At 36.7% G+C, this 18,265-nt stretch overlaps 1 long non-coding RNA gene across 3 annotated transcripts in view; it reads left to right on the top strand.

The window, feature by feature from the left end:
• Positions 1 to 18,265, top strand: part of LOC137860797 (uncharacterized) — a 123,003-nt gene that overhangs the window by 67,396 nt on the left and 37,342 nt on the right. The window contains exon 2 of one of the 3 annotated variants that reach the window (XR_011099188.1): positions 14,334 to 16,858. The exons of the other annotated variants lie outside the window; for them this stretch is intronic. This is a non-coding gene — a long non-coding RNA (uncharacterized lncRNA). Of the gene's footprint in view, positions 1 to 14,333; positions 16,859 to 18,265 lie in introns of those variants that run through there. 3 annotated transcript variants of the gene reach the window in all.

Genomic DNA, 18,265 nt, shown 5'->3' with positions numbered 1-18,265 from the left:
ATTCATGAAGCAGGTGTTTTCTAGCCTATTTGTATACATGCCAGCATCTCCCCTTAGGAACTTCACTTTGATTTACTTATAACCAATAACCATCAGGTGCCTCCTGTCTCCTTCCCTCCCTCTCTTCCTTTCCCTCTTCCCATTCCCCCCTTCCCCCCCCCCCCACCCCATCCTTTCCTGTGTCCTTCCATCACCACAAATGAAAAATCCCCACAGCTGTACTTTTTAGATTGTCTTTTATGTTTCCCAGCTTCTAAGGTCTGTGTGGGACTGGAAGCTATCTATGTTTGTGCTGGACTGCATGTTTATCTCAGGTCTACCTAGTGGTGCTGCATTCTGTCAGTTTTACCTTTATTCTTTTGTGTTCTCCTACTACTAGATAACCTAGATAACTAGATAACAAAAGCAAGAGTAAATGTTTGGGCAAATGAAAGTCGCAAGTCAATAAATACAGACTCCGTTAAGTAACAGTGTGACCTCTTCATGATTCTAATGAAATCTTAAGTGCAGTACAGCCTTTAGGCATTAAGTGGTCTTGAGATCTTTCAAAAATACACCTGAAACTTCAAAATCTATTTTGGCTTAGGATAGTTTTATTGTTTTTTGTTTGTTTGTTTGTTTTGTTTAGTTGCTTTTTTGTTATTGTTGTTTTAATACAGCATCATATTCCAATCATCTGCCAGTTTGGTTGATGCTATCCTTGCAGTTCAGAATATTTTCTGTTTTTTTTTTTTTTTTTTTTTTGTTTTGTTTTGTTGTTTTGCTTTGTTTTTCACTATCCTCCCCTTCTAGTCACATCTCCCTTGCACTTTCATTTAATTTCTCTCAACAACTTCCTGCCCTAATGTCTTAATCTATTTTTGAGTGTTATTAAAACTACCTCTCATTTACATAATTTTGCATATCTCATGTTTGAAGGGCAAGTCCCCCTTCTCTTGCACTTCTCCCCTTTGAAGTTTCCTGAGTTACTGGTATGGTGCTATAGTCTTGTAGCTAAATCATGTTTAACACACAGTCATTCATCTGTTTGATGCAATTATAAACTTAAAATAGGACAGAACTGATTACTCCTATTTATTTTTACAGCTATCGATTATAGAAAGACTTCATATAGAGAGAGTACAGCCAAGTGCCAGCGCTTGTAAGTATGTAAGCCATTTTATGAAGGACAATTAGTTCTGAGATTTTGTTTCAATTACCTTTTAGCCTATGTTTTCAAAACAGCTGATTATTTTGCTTGCCAGACTTGAGAAACTTATCAGAACTCTGCTTTTCCAGAAAGTGTGAAGAACCTGAATTCTGAAAATGAGTCTTGTTGAAAATATGTCTTAAGACAGATGTTTCAAAAATGTTATGGTATTTGGATCACTAGTCCCTTATAAAAAAAAAAATACAGGCCCCACCACAACATTATGCAATTGTCTTTGTTCGTATTTCAGAAGTGATTCATTAAGAGATAGTTGAGTACTTACATAGTGACAAAATATTAAACTTGTATTGGTAAGCCCAAACTTATCTCCTAAATAATCAGGAGAATGAATTATGGAGTGACATAATCTTCTAAATTATATCCATTGTGATATAATATTACCAGAAGGAGGATGAAAATCTCATAAAGGCTCCCAATGTAAATTTGTTTTGAATTGAAAGAACACACACAGAAAACATACTCAATTTCACTCATTTAAATAATGTCAGCATTTAATTAGAATACGAGGATAAAGTGATGGGATGTTATTGTCCAGATTTCCATGAAATTTTGCTAATCTAGGAGCAAGAACTTATAACATTTGCTACATAAAATAAGGTACTAAATTTAAAATATGATCCCATGTGTATTAGTATAATTAAAATGCCAAAATTTAAAATGCAATTACCAAGTAATAGGAATGTCATGCATTTCTAATGCTAGAATTTCCTTAAAGCACATTAAGGACATGCAACATTCAGCAGATTCCTAACTGCTCCTTAATTACCCTTACCATTTATTGCTGCAGAGTATGGTGAAGAAGCAGATCTTCATAACCACTAGAAGCATTAAGAGATTTTATTTTGTAGTTCTATTACAGTATATTTAAAAATCCTCTCCATACCTTGCTCAGTGAGTAACTAATAAAATCATCTGTGTATCTAAACTTTAAACCTGTAATTTCAATACTTTAGTTAGTACTCTATTGCGTGTGTTTGTGCTGCTTTTGTACAAAGTTCAGTGGCATAAGGATTTCAGTGTTAATTAAAAGTTCCTTTGTTTTTGTAGTCACCTGTTGCATGCAAAGCCAAAGAAATGCTTAACTTGAATACATTTGTTATTTTGACATGGTCTCCTTTATAATCAGTTTTGCAGTTCTTAAGAAGACTTCAAAACACTCTCCTGTTCAAAACACTCTACTCCCTTTCATCTAAGTATTGCAGGGCTTTGAGTTTATTTAGAAGCTTACTCCTCTTCTGTACATGTTTGTAAAGCTTTTGAAAGTAATTTATGTTTAAGAGACTTGCTTTTTTTTTTTTTTTTTCCCCTCTCACTTATTCCTCTAATGGTCTCTGTCTACAGTGAAAACATGGAAATTCAATGTTTCACTTGTATAGCTCTTAAGACTAGCAATAGGTACCTTTCTGCAAACACAATTTAAGCTGTCTTTCCATGTCTTTCCACAATATATTTTCCATTGTAAAATATTTATTTCACATGGACTGGCTGTCCCATATTGCTCTGAAGGTGGGGAGGTTAAAAAAAAAAAAAAAGGTTTCCAAAAGAGCTGCACCTGCAAGCATCCCATGTGGTTCCTTCACTTTTGGTCCCCTTGGACAGGTCATATCTATAGATAGCGTACTTGAGTGTGCCTGGTACCAAGCCAGGAGAGCTGGGACATAGGCGTCTCATATGCTGCACGAGAAGTATCCTGGTTGAATCCAGGTGTAAGTTTTCAGTGCCCCCTGGTGCTGGTGATTGAATCTTGCCTAGAGGGAAGCCTTTTAGCAATCATTGAAGACATAACTGTTGGCCTCAGCTTTGCTTATTCTCAGTCTGGAAATCTTCATATCTGTGTTGTTTATAAAGGAAGCATGACCAATCTAGGTATGTTTGGAGAAGGCTTGTATAGTCCTTATTACAGTAAGATTAAAGAAGAAGAGGTAGGGGAAAAAAAAATATACGAGTAACACACCAAACCATAACTCCCTAGGAGTGCTGCTTAAATCATCTCTTTCTCTCTCTACCTTCTCCATTTGGAATAGAGACAGGAGAGAGGAGGCAGCTGAGTTATTTCCTTCTGCACAAGCCCAGAGATTCCCTCAGTTGTTGGTCTCAGCCCTTGAAGATCTCCCAGTGCTCTCAGGGGAGGCACAAGACATTATTTCTGGAAGACAGGAGGCTTATGTCTTACTGTGGGATTTTTTCCTTTATTCCAAATCCTGTGGAGAAGATGTGTTCAAAAGCTTATGCAGGTCCAGAAGTAGTGACAGTATTGATGGCTCAGAGCCTGCAACAAGCATGTCATTTCAGTGCAGACTCCCTGAACGGGTGCAGTGAATAAGAGTGAAAGAAAAAATTCTCCGAAGAGCAGTCAGTCAGTAGTTCATTTTATTTTCCTCTACATTCACTAGACTGATGAGCACAATTAACAGCTGCTTCACTGGGAAGAGTTTGCACTCTGTTATTTCCTTCATCTCAGACATGTACTCATTTGATAATTATTTTTATATGCTGACTTTCACATCATCGACCATTATTCCCATCCTTGCACAGTAGTAACAAAGACATTATAGTAAGCGTAAGCCTTTTTTTTTTTTTTATCTTTCCTTGCCAAATACTTACTTTTCTTACAAGTGCAGTAATTTTAGCTGCCATGCTGAGCTGTATACTACATCTTTCTTAGTACAAATTAGTATGCATGTATCTAATCAAATACATCAACCAGGGAAGCCAGATGATAGATTTACTGCTTTTGAGAAAACAGCTACTGCATTGAATTAACTACTAGAAAAGCATTTCTCTATTATTTCCAAGATTGCCCTCACTATACTTCCTATCGGTATGGGATGGCTAAAGCATCCTATTGAAGTCAGAAATTTGTCAAACTGTTGGCTGACTTTGGACAACTTGGGTTGTTTTTTCTCCTTCTTCTTAACTGTGTGCCTGCCTCTGTACAATATCAGCTCTGTGGAAGAGAAACTATTTCTGTGCTTTTTGAATGAGCTTTGCTTTGCCTGGAGTCTCCAGGTAACTTAAAATATTCCTCATTTAAAAACAAAGCTGTAGAACAGCGTGGCTTCCATCTGTTCACTTAGGTTAGTAATCAGTAATGAAAGTTTAAGCTATTCTGTCCATCATCCCAAAACAACAGTTTCTGGAGAGTACAATGGGAGAGTGAGGTCTTGGTAGAATCAGGGAATGGTTAAGGTTGGAAAGGACCTCTATAAATCATCTGTTCCAATCCCCATGTTTAAGCAGAGACACCTACACCTAGCAGGTTGCCCAGGACCTTGTTCAGGTAACTTTTGAAGGTCTGCAAGGAGAGGGACTCCACAACATCTCTGGGCAACATGTTCTAGTGCTCTGTCACCTGCATAGAAAAGTGCTTCCCAATGTTCAAGATGAAAACTTTTGTGTTCTAGTTTATGTCCGTTGTCTCTCATCCTGGCACTTGGCACTGTTGAAAAGAGTCTGGCTTCATCTTCTTTGCACCCTTCCTTCAGGTATTTGCAAACACTGATAAGATCTTTCCTGAGTCTTCTCTTCTCCAGGCTGCGTAGTCTTAAGATGCAACAGTCTTGCATCAGAAACACGAAACCACTGGTGATAGCATCCTTATCTCAAACCACGACCTCACTGCTCCGTGTCTGAAACAGACTCATGTCATCACTTTCTCAATTGGCTCCAATAAAATCCTAATCAGTGCCAGAAAATGAGACATTAAGTTCTGATATCACCTTCCCCTAACATACTTTTTTCCTATTTCCCCATGCTTTGTGCATTTCTTTCCTTCCATTAGCTTTTGTTCAAGAGTCAGGCTTTGGTAACTATGATTGTTTTGCAGTGCATCAGAGAGTCTGTTATTATAAAGGCAGCACATAAAATGTTTTAAATAGCCTGACTTGTTGAGGTTTGTCACATCTCAGCTTGACAGGTAAAGACCTTGTGCTGGGGACTTGACACTCTCTCTTGCAAGTGAGAAACAGCCTCAGAAACAGAGGCTGCATTTTTTTATCTTTATGGTTCTTTTTGTTTTCTGCCCTTTTTCAGCTTGTTTTGTCTTTGAGGAAGCAGGATCAAGCTACAACAGAAACAGCAGTAGCAATAATAATTCCAGCTCACTTCAACATCTGTTTTTCTTTGCCATCAAAAGGCCTGTTATTTCCCTTGTTAGCACCCTTTGGTAGATTTGTGAAACAGCATGCTTTGTGTGTTAAAGCTCTGGTGGCCAAAGAGGAAAGGAGTAACAGAGACTGACAAATAAAACAAAACAAAACAAACAAACAAGCAAACAAACAAAAAAGTTTAATTCTGTAACTTTCAACTGCTTTTCCTTTTTTTTTTTTTATGCCCTTGATACTAGTGATACTTGATACTAATCAGTTGTGAAGGTTGTTATTCTATGATTGTTTGCCTTATGATTAATAAGGCTAAAGTCTATGCTTTTAGAATCCCAGACCAATGAAAGAGTTTAATATTGTCCAACAACAAGATCACATAACAATAATAAGATCTTTGACTCCCTTGAGCCATTTCTATAGCTGAACATAACAAAGAAGAGGTTAGATATAGGTTTCATTAAAAATAAATAAATAAATAAATCTCCAACCCAGCATTAGATAAATGATAGAAAACAAGCATCAAAATGAAATTCCCATTATATACAGGGGTTATTTTTCGCTACAGAACATACTGCCCACCTTCTGTTGGCAGGATTGTCATAAAAATAATGTAAAAATAAAATATATATGTATAGTTGGGCTTTTGGAAATGAGTTTGGGAAAGAACAGGTAATTCAGGGGCCCATTACAATGATGCAGAGCATTTAATAATTTTTAGACTCCATCCCCTTGCATGGGTCTAGATGTATTTAGGCCTCTAAATGCATTTAAAAAATGTTTTCAACAGAAATGTATTGAGATTAATATGTCTTCTGTTTCTCTAAGTGCATTGGAAAGAAAAACAAAACAAAACGGGACTGTGGGCCTTATAGCTACTGCAAGTTTTATAATGAACAAAGATGTTCCTTCAAAAGGTGCTCTAATGCTTGTGAGCAAACCAGCATCACTATATGTTTGCAAAAAGATAATGTGAATTGGCCCGAAAGCGCCATTTATTTTATATTTGAAGAGTCCTAGCACAGTGAAGCCTACCAGGCTTTCAGGCCTTTAGGCATGACCTGTGCCCTTAGATGCAACAACTGCCTTTGAGGTGCAGTTCCTCAGGGAATGGGTTGTTAACTGGTGACTGTCTTGCCAGATTCTTTCCAAAAGTGAGAGGGGGCTTTTCTGTGAAAGCTGGAAGATGTTGTTTTCTTATGAACCTTTCAGTCCATTCTTAAATCTGCTCTCCTAGAGGCACAACCAAAATGTCACTCATTGTCTTGGCTCTGGCCAGTGGTGGATCCCTTTTGGAACTGGCTGGAGGTGGCTCTGATCTGCTATGGGACAGCTGCTTGGCTCTGCTCACAGAGGCCACCCACACAGTCCCCCATGCTACCAAAATCTTACCATATAATCCTAATACAGCCAAATGCAACAGTGCTGGTGTTAAAGCAATGGTGCCAGTGTTAGAACATTGGGAATGGTTTTACCACATGTAATTTGAAAGGCTATTTGGAAGCCAGAGGGGAAAGCCAACAAAATCAGTTGAAGGCTGGACAAAATTTGTTTAGTTTGTTTAGTTTAAAAAACAACAAAAAAAGGACAAATGCTTGGAAGTGGGAGGTAGAGAACTTCCGGGTAGAAACATACCATTGCAATTAGTGTAACAGACTTCATCCATTCTAGTAAATGCATGATTTTTTTTTGCAGGATCTGAATTCAAAGCAGCTTGGAATGACAAAAACCCAGAGGACATGAATATATAAGCTAGAAAACAACTTCACTGAAGATTGATGTCATTAGGCGTCATGCAGATCAAAACGTTGAACAGTGTGTTCACGGTCCAGAGGCACAATTACCCATTAGCATCAGGTCCATCAGCCTACAAATGTTTTTTTTTAGAGAGTTTAAAAAGAAATACATAACTTCCAGATGGCAACCAGGCCTTCTAAATGGAGTTAACATACAAGCTTCAATTTATAATTTTTGAAGTGATAATGACAACCTTTCAGACATCACATCTGAACTTTGAACAGTGCCTATCAGAATATTTGAAAGAACAAAATTGTGAGTCTAAAGAAAAAAAAAAAATCAGTGTAGAGTTGGTTGTCCCTTTTATGCTGTGTATTCAGAAAGTATTATGACTAAGGAGTGACATCTAGTGGATATGTTGCTAAATTCCAACATTTCAAAGGCTTTGAAACCTTTTGAAATATGTCAGAGTTGCATTAGTAAAATAACCACAGAATTAAAATATTATAATGTAGCAATATATAGCTAACATCAAGGGAGGGACAACCCAGCTCTTCAAGAAAACTGAAACTTTAGCAACCCTAAATATGTCAGATTAAGGTTCTAACTCAAAATTAAGATTGTACTACTTCACCTTTTTTTAGAGTCCTTGTTCTTGTATAGAAGAATCACACTACTTGCTGCATGTTTTGGATCACCTACTATACTTTCTTGTAATTTATATTTTATTCTATGTATGTGTACTACTTGCTGGCCTACTTACTGTGAATTAAATCTATCACATAGCTCTCATAAGCTGAAGAGGGACTTCTGATGTGCAGAAGACCACAATTAAAAAAAAAAAAAATCAGTTAGAAAGCCCTTATATTCTAAGGCCATGAATCATCAGGTACCTTAACATTTGTTTGACTTTACTGCTTATTACACAAGTAATTTCATCCTCAATGGGATTTTCACTTTTCCTTCAGACTCCTGACAGGCTTCATAGCAACTCTTAACCACCTTTAAAACTCCCACTTTTTAATTTTATTTTAACCAAGTTTTTATATGTGTATTCAATATACTATGTATCATACACATTTTAAATATGTCTCTGGATATGACAAAACCCTATTCCATTGGTAAACTAAATTCAGAAGTTGCTAACATGGGTTTCCACAGCAAGTGGTAGAGTGTAATATGTTTTGATTACTCCTGGATTCTTATAAAGGAAAATATGTAGTAAGAATCTTGAGAGAAAATATTTAATCTATTGCATAGGTAAGATGAATGAAAATTAGAGAGAGAGTAAATAATAGATTGAACGTAGAGGATAGAGTGAAGTGCAGCCAATGGCTTTATACTGATTTTTTTTTTTCCTTGACCGTTTCTTTGTAATAAATTAGATTTTAGAGATGGATGCTGCTTTTATGTATCTGTCATTTTGAGGTTTGGCACAGCTATAATTTCATCTATACCCACTGGCTGATCTTTTCTTTTTTTTTTTTTTTTTCTTCCCTCTTCCCCTCCTCAAGCCCAGTAAAATGCTAGTTGCAGAGACTGAAGATATTCCAAGATATGTCCATAGTGCAGGTGCTGCTCCACATTCTGCACCCTCTCATCTTTATCTGAAATCTCATGCTCTCTTGGGGAAGTCACAAATGGGAAGCTGGAGCAGTCACTGCTCCTGCTCAAACTGGAGCCAGAATGGCTCAGTTTTGTGGCAGGTGGTTTGCAAAGCTGCAGCCATCTGGTAGCAAAATCTCAAATAAATGTTCACAAGTCACTGCACATTCCTACCAATGAGCATGTCGTAGCACAACAGTGCTTCATCCATAATGGTCTATTAAGACTGGGAAATAGATACCAGATATCCGTAAGAGTTGGAAGAGCAGGCTGCAAGAAAGAATTTAGAACTTACTTAGATTTTAAAACTAGCATCCACTCTCCCTTCCCCAAACTGGAAAATAGTGATGGCCTATCTTTAAATGGTTTTTATTATATTTATTTTATTTATTTATTTATTTTTTCCCTCATGCTTGCATTGTCAAGCTTTAAGGAGGATTTATGACACAAAGGTGATCTGCGAGATAAGTTATTGACATAGTCTATCTTATTTAAGTCATATACCAAAATCACATTACAGTGCTTCCACCTCTTAAGATTTTAACACCTGTTTTGTGATGCCTTTTGTTTATATTCAACCTGCTTCTTGTAAAGATAACATTTTTTTCATTTTCAATAAGTGGAAATTTGTGGCCATTTCAGTGGGAAAAAACTTGAAAAAAGGAGTGAGCCTCTTGATGGTCCTAAATGAGGATAATAAACAAGGCCCATGTTTCTAGTCCAGCCTGGGGAGAGACAGGCAGACAACATATGTGAATCCTGAGTTTTGAGGTGCTTTGCCTGACACACACACACAAAAAAAAAAAAAAAAAAAAAAAGTGCACTGCTAGTGCTGGACAGCAGAGGGCTTTAAGGGAGAGGATTTCCGAAGAGCTGAGTTCTCACACTGTGCTTGCTGCTGTTGCAGCTGAAATCACCTTGAAGTCTTTTTGTGACAAAATAAGTTTGGGAGAATTAATTTACCCCTTTTACTCAGCTGCATAATATGACCCTCTCAGATTAATTAGCATCACATGCACTTTCTCACTTTTTTCATCCCAGCCCTCATCTCTGATCTGAAAACTGGCACATATTTGACACAGACATTTCTGTGTTTGTATTTGGAGCATGCTGAGCCCTTCGGGGTAGTAGCAAGTGATGCTGTGCCTCACAGAACTGGGGTGCACCTGCAAGGGTGGCTCAGCCATGACCTACAGTACTGTCACAGGTTTCAAATCAGTGCTGGCGCTGTCAGCTGTAAGCAGGGCTGCACACAGACAGGGTGGCCTCTGTGTGAACAGTAGGAGTTTCATGGGGAATAATAAAAAATGCCAATAAAAATGCTATTGCCATGAGCCAGTGTGGCGTAGAGTACTAACAGCTTCATTTGAGCCTCATAACCTGAGAATGTGGAACTTGATATAAGATAAAAAGTGCAGCTGAAATGCGAGGTACACTTGTTTAGGACTTGGAATGATGTTTGTATGTCTCAGGGACTGGAGCTTGCTCACATCTGGAGAGCTGGGAATGTGTGGCACTGTTTAGACCTACTGTTAGTCTGAAGATCTGTCTTTCTGGTTCTGGTCAAGTATACGCTACCAAATTAACAACATTCACTTTCCAGGAACAGCTCAAGGAAAAATATGGAACTCCAAACCTGAGTAAGCCTTGTTGGAAAGCTGTTATTCTGTGCTGCTGTTGCTATTTTAATAACCAGTCTGGAAACTAGCTGTAATTTTTAAAAGTCTCTGCTTATCAAATTGGACTGGCCTGGACCATAAAGTTTTTCACTATTGGATTTGTGCACTTTTCCACCTGCCACATGCAAATACAGGCATGCTGTTGTCCTCAGAATGGAAAAGCAAGAGAAGTTTTGCTTCATGGCGACTGCATAGAAAGTTTTTGGTTGGTTGGTTGGTTGGTTTTTTGTTTGTTTTTTTGTTGTTGTTTTGTAGTTTTTTTGTTCTTTTTTTTTTTTTTTTTTTTTTTTTTTTTTAACAGTTTACTGACAGTGGGGTGGTTAACTGTGTAGATACTTGAAGTCTAAAAGGTTTGGGCATTTGTATTTATTTATTTATTTTAGGGATCAATATTTCATCTAATTCAAATACTATTAGACTCATACTTGCCAAAAAATGTTTCCACTCCAAATCTATTTTTCCTCTGCATACACATAAAGAATTTCTACTTTCATCTATTTAGGTATTGATGATTCAGAGAAAAATTAAAGAATGGATTTTTTTTTTTATTGCTGCTGAGCCTTCAATACCTGTGGTTTTAAGTGTCTCATATTGTACACATTAGTTGGATATTCATTCACAGAGTGGAAATTTGTGAAAGTAAAAGCCTCTCAATATCAAAAGTATCCATTTATGGAGGTTGAATAACCAGTAACTTAGTGGTTGCTTTTCTGTTTGTTTGTCTTTTAAATATAGTTTGGAAAACAAAGCCAGATGAGCTATAAAAATCATTTCTCCAATTCCTCTTGCTATTTTTAAAGCCAAATATTTATCAAGATGTTGGCTATCCATTGATGATTTCAGCAAATCTACCTTTTGCTGAGAATGTCCTGTTAAATCCAACTTTACTGAAGCTCTGAAGTACTGTGGCACATGATTTGTTTTGTAGATATCCAGCCACAAACACACAAAAAGAGAAATGCTTCATAGCAAAAATGCAAGAGGGGTAGATGATACAGTGTTAAGGCTGTGTCCTAGTGGCACTTTGTTTATTATCATCATCTTGACCCATATCTGTGATTCCAACAAGTCATCCATTGCTTGTCTAAGAGGAAGGGGCCACTACTGAAAAGTAGAAAACATGACTAATATGCTGTTTAGGTGAGCACAGAAGGTCAAATTCTTCCTTCATTTCATCCTCAATTGCTGGTGGCAAAGTCTAATCTTTGTACAGGGTGGAGAGTACTTGCAGAACTTTGATACCAAAATCAAGTGAAAGCCACGCTATTCACCAGCACAAGGGAATATTTAAAAACATTAAATATATAATTCTCCTTGTGAAGGTCAGAAATATTTTTGCTTAGTATTTAGTAAAGAGTATCTTCTAGGACATAATATAAATATGTTTTATGGTACATTTTATCTTTCAGCTGTAGACAGAGTGAAATCTTTCCCTTTAGCTATGTTTTACAGCAATATAATGATTTTTATTTAGTGAAAGTAAGAGTGAAACAAGACAGGCCGATGAAACCTGAAGATGAGACAGAGCTAAAAGTTAACAATGCTTATTTTATGTTGTGCAGGGAACTTACTGGCAAGTTTATTTCTTTCATTTCAGCATACCTCATAACGCCAACATTTAAAAAAAGTATATTTTTTTTGTTTGTTTGTTTGTTCAATATAAAGAATCTCTGCTGTCTCTCAGTGTTATGCTAGAACTACAAATCAAGTAGGCTCAGACTCTCAACATTCATGGTTATTAATATAAACAGTTTAGAAGCCTTTAAAAATGTGTGTCATAAAGACAGGAAAAGTAAGAGGATTTCCAGCTGAGCTAAGCCCAAGTGTCACAATCCCAAGCAGAACAGTATTGTTCACGTGAGTTATCCCAGTGACTTCAGCTGGATTTATTCACATGAGCAAATCTGCTCACAGAAAAAACGTTTGCACATCTGGAGCCATAGTTTAACTTCCCTACAGGGGGGAAAGAGAATAAGGTTGGTAACCTTAGCTGTGGCTGTACAGTGTGCCAAAAGCAAAAATGTGTTATTTGCAGACTGATCAATGATAATAAATCATAACAAGAAAATCAATTGTTTCTTTGAATCAGGATTAAGAATAACTAGAATTACTTGCAGAAATGCCACAAGCAGGGAAGAAATACCAACAGCATAAGCAGATGAACAATTTAACATCAAGCACTATAATGTCCTAATTTTTTGATGGGCAGCAAATAAAAATACAAAAACAACCAAGAACATGTATTACTGTCTCAAGTCTCTCCAACTTTTAAATTAAGTTCAAAATTTAAATTAGACGTTACCTACCTGGTGTTAAAATCAAATACTGTTTTCTGCTCATACCAATGTATTATCTAATTCCATTTATGGCTTCACCAGGAGTCATTAGTTTGCCTTTGCTATACCCTTTGGAAATTTTACACAAAAAAAGCTATTTAAAACATGTACTTTTCCCTATAAAGTTAAACCACGAAATCAGTGTTTTGAAAGCACAGCCTGCTAAAATTGCTTTTAAGAATAGTCCTGAATTTTTGCAAGCTGTCAAGGTCAAATTACAGAGTTATTATCAATGGATATGAGACTAGACTACACATTATTTTGTGGATGTAGTATACTTGTACATCTAAATTTTTTTTTTTTTTTTTTTTTTTTTGTACAGTATACAGTATTCTGGTGTCCATTGCTACTATCTGTGTCTCTGTTTTGATCAGCTTATTGCCAAAAGGTTCATTATCCTACCTGGTTTGTCCACTTAACATCCTAGAAAAGTTTAAAAAACATATAAGCATATATAAACATAGAGTTAATGTATAGATGGTTCTAAGAATACCTAACACTATGACTTATGGGCATAGAAAACCACTTTTCACTGCTTAAACTGTCTTCATGTATACTTATCTTTAAAAACCATGTGACTTACTGGCAAACCACATAAGTGTATTTAGCTATATAAAAAATAGATGCTGCAAGGTCTAGATGGCATTTAGTTCCCACTGTGAGGTCCATAATGTTGTGTAAGAATAATTTACTGCAATATAAGATGATCATATGAAAAATCCCTAGGCAACCTCTGGCTACTAGCATAGCTTCCTCCCCTGTAAGTTGCTAATTTTCATGACCAGTATTTTAAAAAATAAAATCAAAGAAGCATATTGCTTGATTATGTTTCCTTTGCCTTCTCTTGGCTTCCCCTTTTTTGTTCCTTTTTCCTTTTCTATTTTATTGTTGTTGGTATTATAATTGTTATTGCTATTATTGCTTTTACCATAGCAAAAGACAAACCTAGTTGTAGGGTCTTTTTTTTGCTTCTTCTAGTAATGGCTATCATGGAGTCTCAGAGAATGTTTACTTTGAGATCTTACACTGTAATTGGTGTTTGTTGAGCTATTTATCTTCTTCATTTATTATTCAGTGAAGTTAAACAGGTTTTAGCAATGTCAAGCAATGAGGTTTCTCTGGGGTTAGAAAAAGAGAGCAAGGTATATTGAGGGCAGGGGAGCCCGTCTTAGCAAACCCACACTTAACCACAAGCACTCTCTTAGTCCAGACAAAACAGTTTTCTATTTCATTTTATCCTTCTTAGTTCAGGTTCTTGTAATGTCTTCATCAGAGTTGTTTCTAGAGTACAGTAAGTTGCTACACATCTATTGCTGTGATTTTTTTCCTCTCATTTTCCCTGCTGGGGGGGGGGAGACAAAAAAACACAACCAACCAAACAAAACCAGTATTAATCAAGTACCTTATTTTTGAAAGTACTTGAGTTTATTTTGCATTTGTTTTAAAACACATATATATATGATTGTGTATTTATGTGAGAGAAGACAAGGTCAAAGAAAATTGTGGCTTGCATAAGAAGCACTAGATGGTGCTGTGAAGAAAATTATCCGAGCTAGCTCTCAGCAGTCCAACCTGAGTGCTGAGATCTGTATGGCCACATTCATAAACTGCTATATGAAGTAGATAGACATTGCTGTTTAGGATTGCACTGTTTTTCTTCCTTTAGGATTGAGAAGTGGTGAGAACCATCAACTGACCAGTACCCAGGAGATGTCAGGTCCCTCAGTCAAACATCAGAAAATATGGATGTTATGTGTGACCTTTACCTCAGAGTCATAGACGGCCACTGAGGCTCAGATGAAAACCAGGAGGTAGGACTGGATTTGAAAATCTACGGAAAACTACTGCAGAGAGTGGAGCAAAGGTCTGTTTCAGCTGAAGAGATTCACAGCACTGTTTTGAACTAATTAAGGTGTCAAGCTTTTCCTAGCTTGTTATAGATGCTATAGCATCTATATCTTTTATATATAAAGTGGTACCTGCAATTGTTACTGAAAGAGAGCTTCACATCAGGCGGAAAAGTACTCCTCCACCCATTATTTACCTGCGTTCTTGACAGACCTCATTATCTGATCGGATGTGATGAGGAATTTGCTAGCCTCCAGGCTTTGTCTCCTTTTGGGATCTTTCATTTTTTTCCAGCTCTCAGCATGGAGCATAAGCAAGGGGAAAGGTCTGAAAGTGCAACTGCAGTTTGTCCTACCATATAGGCTGATCTGATTCTACAGGCAGTGGTGTTGAGTGTATGCCTTTCAGATGAGCAGTGTGGCAAAGTGCCGTAACTTACAGCTTTGAGTCATCTATCCTGAAAATAGTCCATTCCAGTACTTCCTGTGAGTTGTCCATACATCCTATTCAGACACTCTCAGATTTGTAACCAGTTGAGTTCTGAACTGACGTCAATAAAATAGGTTTCCCCCAGGACAAATGGTGCATTAGCTTATCACCCAAGAGACAAGGCCAGCCTCACAAAAGATCTGTGCAAAACCCTTCTGAACCATATTAGACATTTCCACTGGCATCACTGGCTCCCTTATCACTATCAATTCATTCAGAGCAAGCTCCTTCTCCTGCAGTTCTCCCTAGATGCCTGGGACTACCGTTTGAGCCTGAATCTATGAAAAATGGACTCGTGCCATTTTATTTTATGTTAGTGTTACTCTTAAACTTCAGAAGGCATAATTTATTTGGCCATCTTTATGGTTTTCCCACTTATTCTTAAAACAGTTCTAAACACAGAAGATATACAGACGTTTAAATGTCTGGTGAGTATTTTTTAAGTTAAAATTATAGTATTTTAATACTTCACATGCAATGATCTCTTTGTAAAGTTTTCATAATGTCAGAGAAGTTTATAGAGTAAATTAGTTTGACTTCACTCAGAGTGCTAACATTTATAAATCTACAGTGCTGCCTTTCTGAATATATTTACTGCTGCAGAGAGGAAGGGGGGATCAAAGGGCTCTAACACTTATTTCTGTGATCATTTCTCATCTTCAGCACAGTTTGAGTTTTGTATGCATAGCAGTTTCCTGTTCCATAGATGTCAGAAATTATCTGGAGCTTGTTTATAGGACATTAAGATAGGAACTGGACAAACCTGCAAAAGTCTAGGTGCTGCATATATTAAATATTAATGGCCCATATAAGTCACAAATTCAGATTCACTTGCAGATTTATTGTATGCTGTATTTTGCAGTGTGGGTGTGGGAATAAAACTAGAATCTGTCTTTTCTGAGTGCTTTTTTCCCCCACATATTATTTTAGCCTTGACAGTAATAAAAGGAGAGAAATAAACAGTGCAGTATTAGTGATCAAAAGCATCAAAACACATGAGGAAAATGTCTAATTGTAAAAGATCACCAAAGTAACAGCAATAGTAATTTCTGGTTTGGCATGGGCTCAATGTGTTGGAATGCTAAATTCCCATAGCTCAGGAGGAGTATGGAGCTCTTAGTGTATCACAGTCATGAAATGCCAAACTCCCCAACAACCTGCTCTTTTTCCCCTCAGCAGGAAAAGAACGTATTTTTGAATTTGTCAGCAGCATTACCTACTCTAGTTCTAGGATACTGCTATTTGAAAAGCTCTACTAAACTGAGTCATATGATCTCAGGAGATTTTCATGGTTTTGAAAAAAAAAAATGTCCCCTAGAAATTCAACATCCACACAAGCACATGCACACACACACAATAAATAAATAAATAGAACAATTTCCTTTCAAAATGCTGTATTCCTAGGCCACACCACCATTTTTCTTGGTGTGGAGTCCATATTTTTTAAATATATTGGGATGATAGGACCACGAAGACCACATCCTGCTCTTTTTGTCTAGCAGTTTGCAATGTGATTGAATAAATCAACACCACAGTAAGCTATCAGAGATGCTGTATTTCTGGGTGAGAGGGGGGTGGAGTGGGGAATTTGCTCCCCCATTATGTCTTGTACAATATTAAGTGCATATGTTGTTATTTAATGATGAAACAAATGTGAAAGATTCCATGAATAGAGGCTTGCAGGGTTTCAGTTTGATCTGTAACACAGAGAAAAATCTATCTGCTTGTTTGTTCTTGAAGCACAGCATATCTGAAGCACAGCATAGTTTTTGAAAGATGTCTGGTCTTGGTCTTAATGTAAATACTGTGTGTTTGAACAAAAAGAGTAAGACTGCTAGTATGTTTTTTACTGAATGTTAACTAATAATACTAGAAATCTAATGATGGAATTAACCTACAGACAGATCTCAAGTTGCAACAGTGGAGGTTTAGATTAGATATGAGGAAGAATTTCTTCACAGAGAGGGTGGCCAAACATTGGAATAGGCTGCCCAGAAAAGTGGTGGAGTCCCTATACCTTGAGGTATTCAATAGATATGTGGACATCACACTAAAGGGCACAGTTTAGTGATGAGACTCAGTAGGTCAGGTTGATAGTTAGACTTGATGATCTTGAAAATCTTTCCAACCCAGATGATTCTATGATGCTATGATCTTTCTAGCTTTTATTTATTTATTTATTTAGGTAAAGACTCCTAGTGCTGGGACTGTATTAAGACCAGCACTAGAAAACAAGCTTTTCTTTTTCTTTTTGAATCCTTGAGAAAACAGCTTTTACCTCAAGAGTGACAGGAAGTTTTAGACAGCTTTTGCAACGGACATCATCCAATTTCAACCTTACACAACCTTGCCACTATTGCATCTCCCAGGTTCCATCAAATTGTCTGATTGTCCATAAATGCAAGAGAACTTATTCAGAAAGTCCAGAGGCTGTGGATTCTCATAGGAATCAGAACTACTCCATTATCTACCATGAAGACTTTGTTGTTCCTCTCAAAGTCAGAAAAAAGGAGTTCCAATGGAATTTTAAGTCTATCTTCTTTTACAAGAGTTAACTGGAATAGAAATGATGTAATCATTTACCCACTTATCAGCTAAAATTTTACTACTACAGGTAAATGTTAAATAAACACTTTATGCTTTCTTCTGATCTTCTTCTAACCTTATGGTTCTGAACTGTTAATTTCTTGCCTTCAGAAAAAAAGAAAACTTAGAAAACAACAAACAGTGGATACTTATGAAAACCAGTCATGTTTCAGGAAGTCACCATGTGTATCACAGTCATGAAATTGAGTATTTGAGGTTAGTGGGATTTTTGTTTTCGAACACAGCTCCCTAGACAGTTTCCTGCACAATCTGGCTTTATCAGAGATTAAAAAGTGATTTTAGGGTCTGTCTCAAACAACTGCTCCATTTCTTTAGTCATAGAAGTACACAAAAGTCAGCAAAACCATGGGATTTACAAGCTTCCTACCACCTTTCATAGTGCTGTAGATGCTAGCATTGGAAACAGAAGTGGACTTGTTAATACCCATAAAATTGGAAACAAATGGCTTTGTAAAAGAAATTTGCAACATGTGAAGGAATAAGCTGATATACTTTTAAAACTATAGCACAGTGGGATTTTGTTCCTTCCTCTTTTTAATTATCATTTTTATTGTCTGAGTTAAATTTTAACAAGTAATTTAGTAGAGCATCGGTATTTTATTCATTACTGTGTTATGATCCTATCACTAGTGTTACATTTATTATTGTTGTTAT

This window comes from Anas acuta, chromosome 1, assembly GCF_963932015.1.
Source record: "Anas acuta chromosome 1, bAnaAcu1.1, whole genome shotgun sequence".
In the NCBI taxonomy this organism is placed as follows: domain Eukaryota; kingdom Metazoa; phylum Chordata; class Aves; order Anseriformes; family Anatidae; genus Anas; species Anas acuta.
The sequence above is the reverse complement of the archived record's forward strand: the minus strand, read 5'-3'. Positions and strand labels throughout refer to the sequence as shown.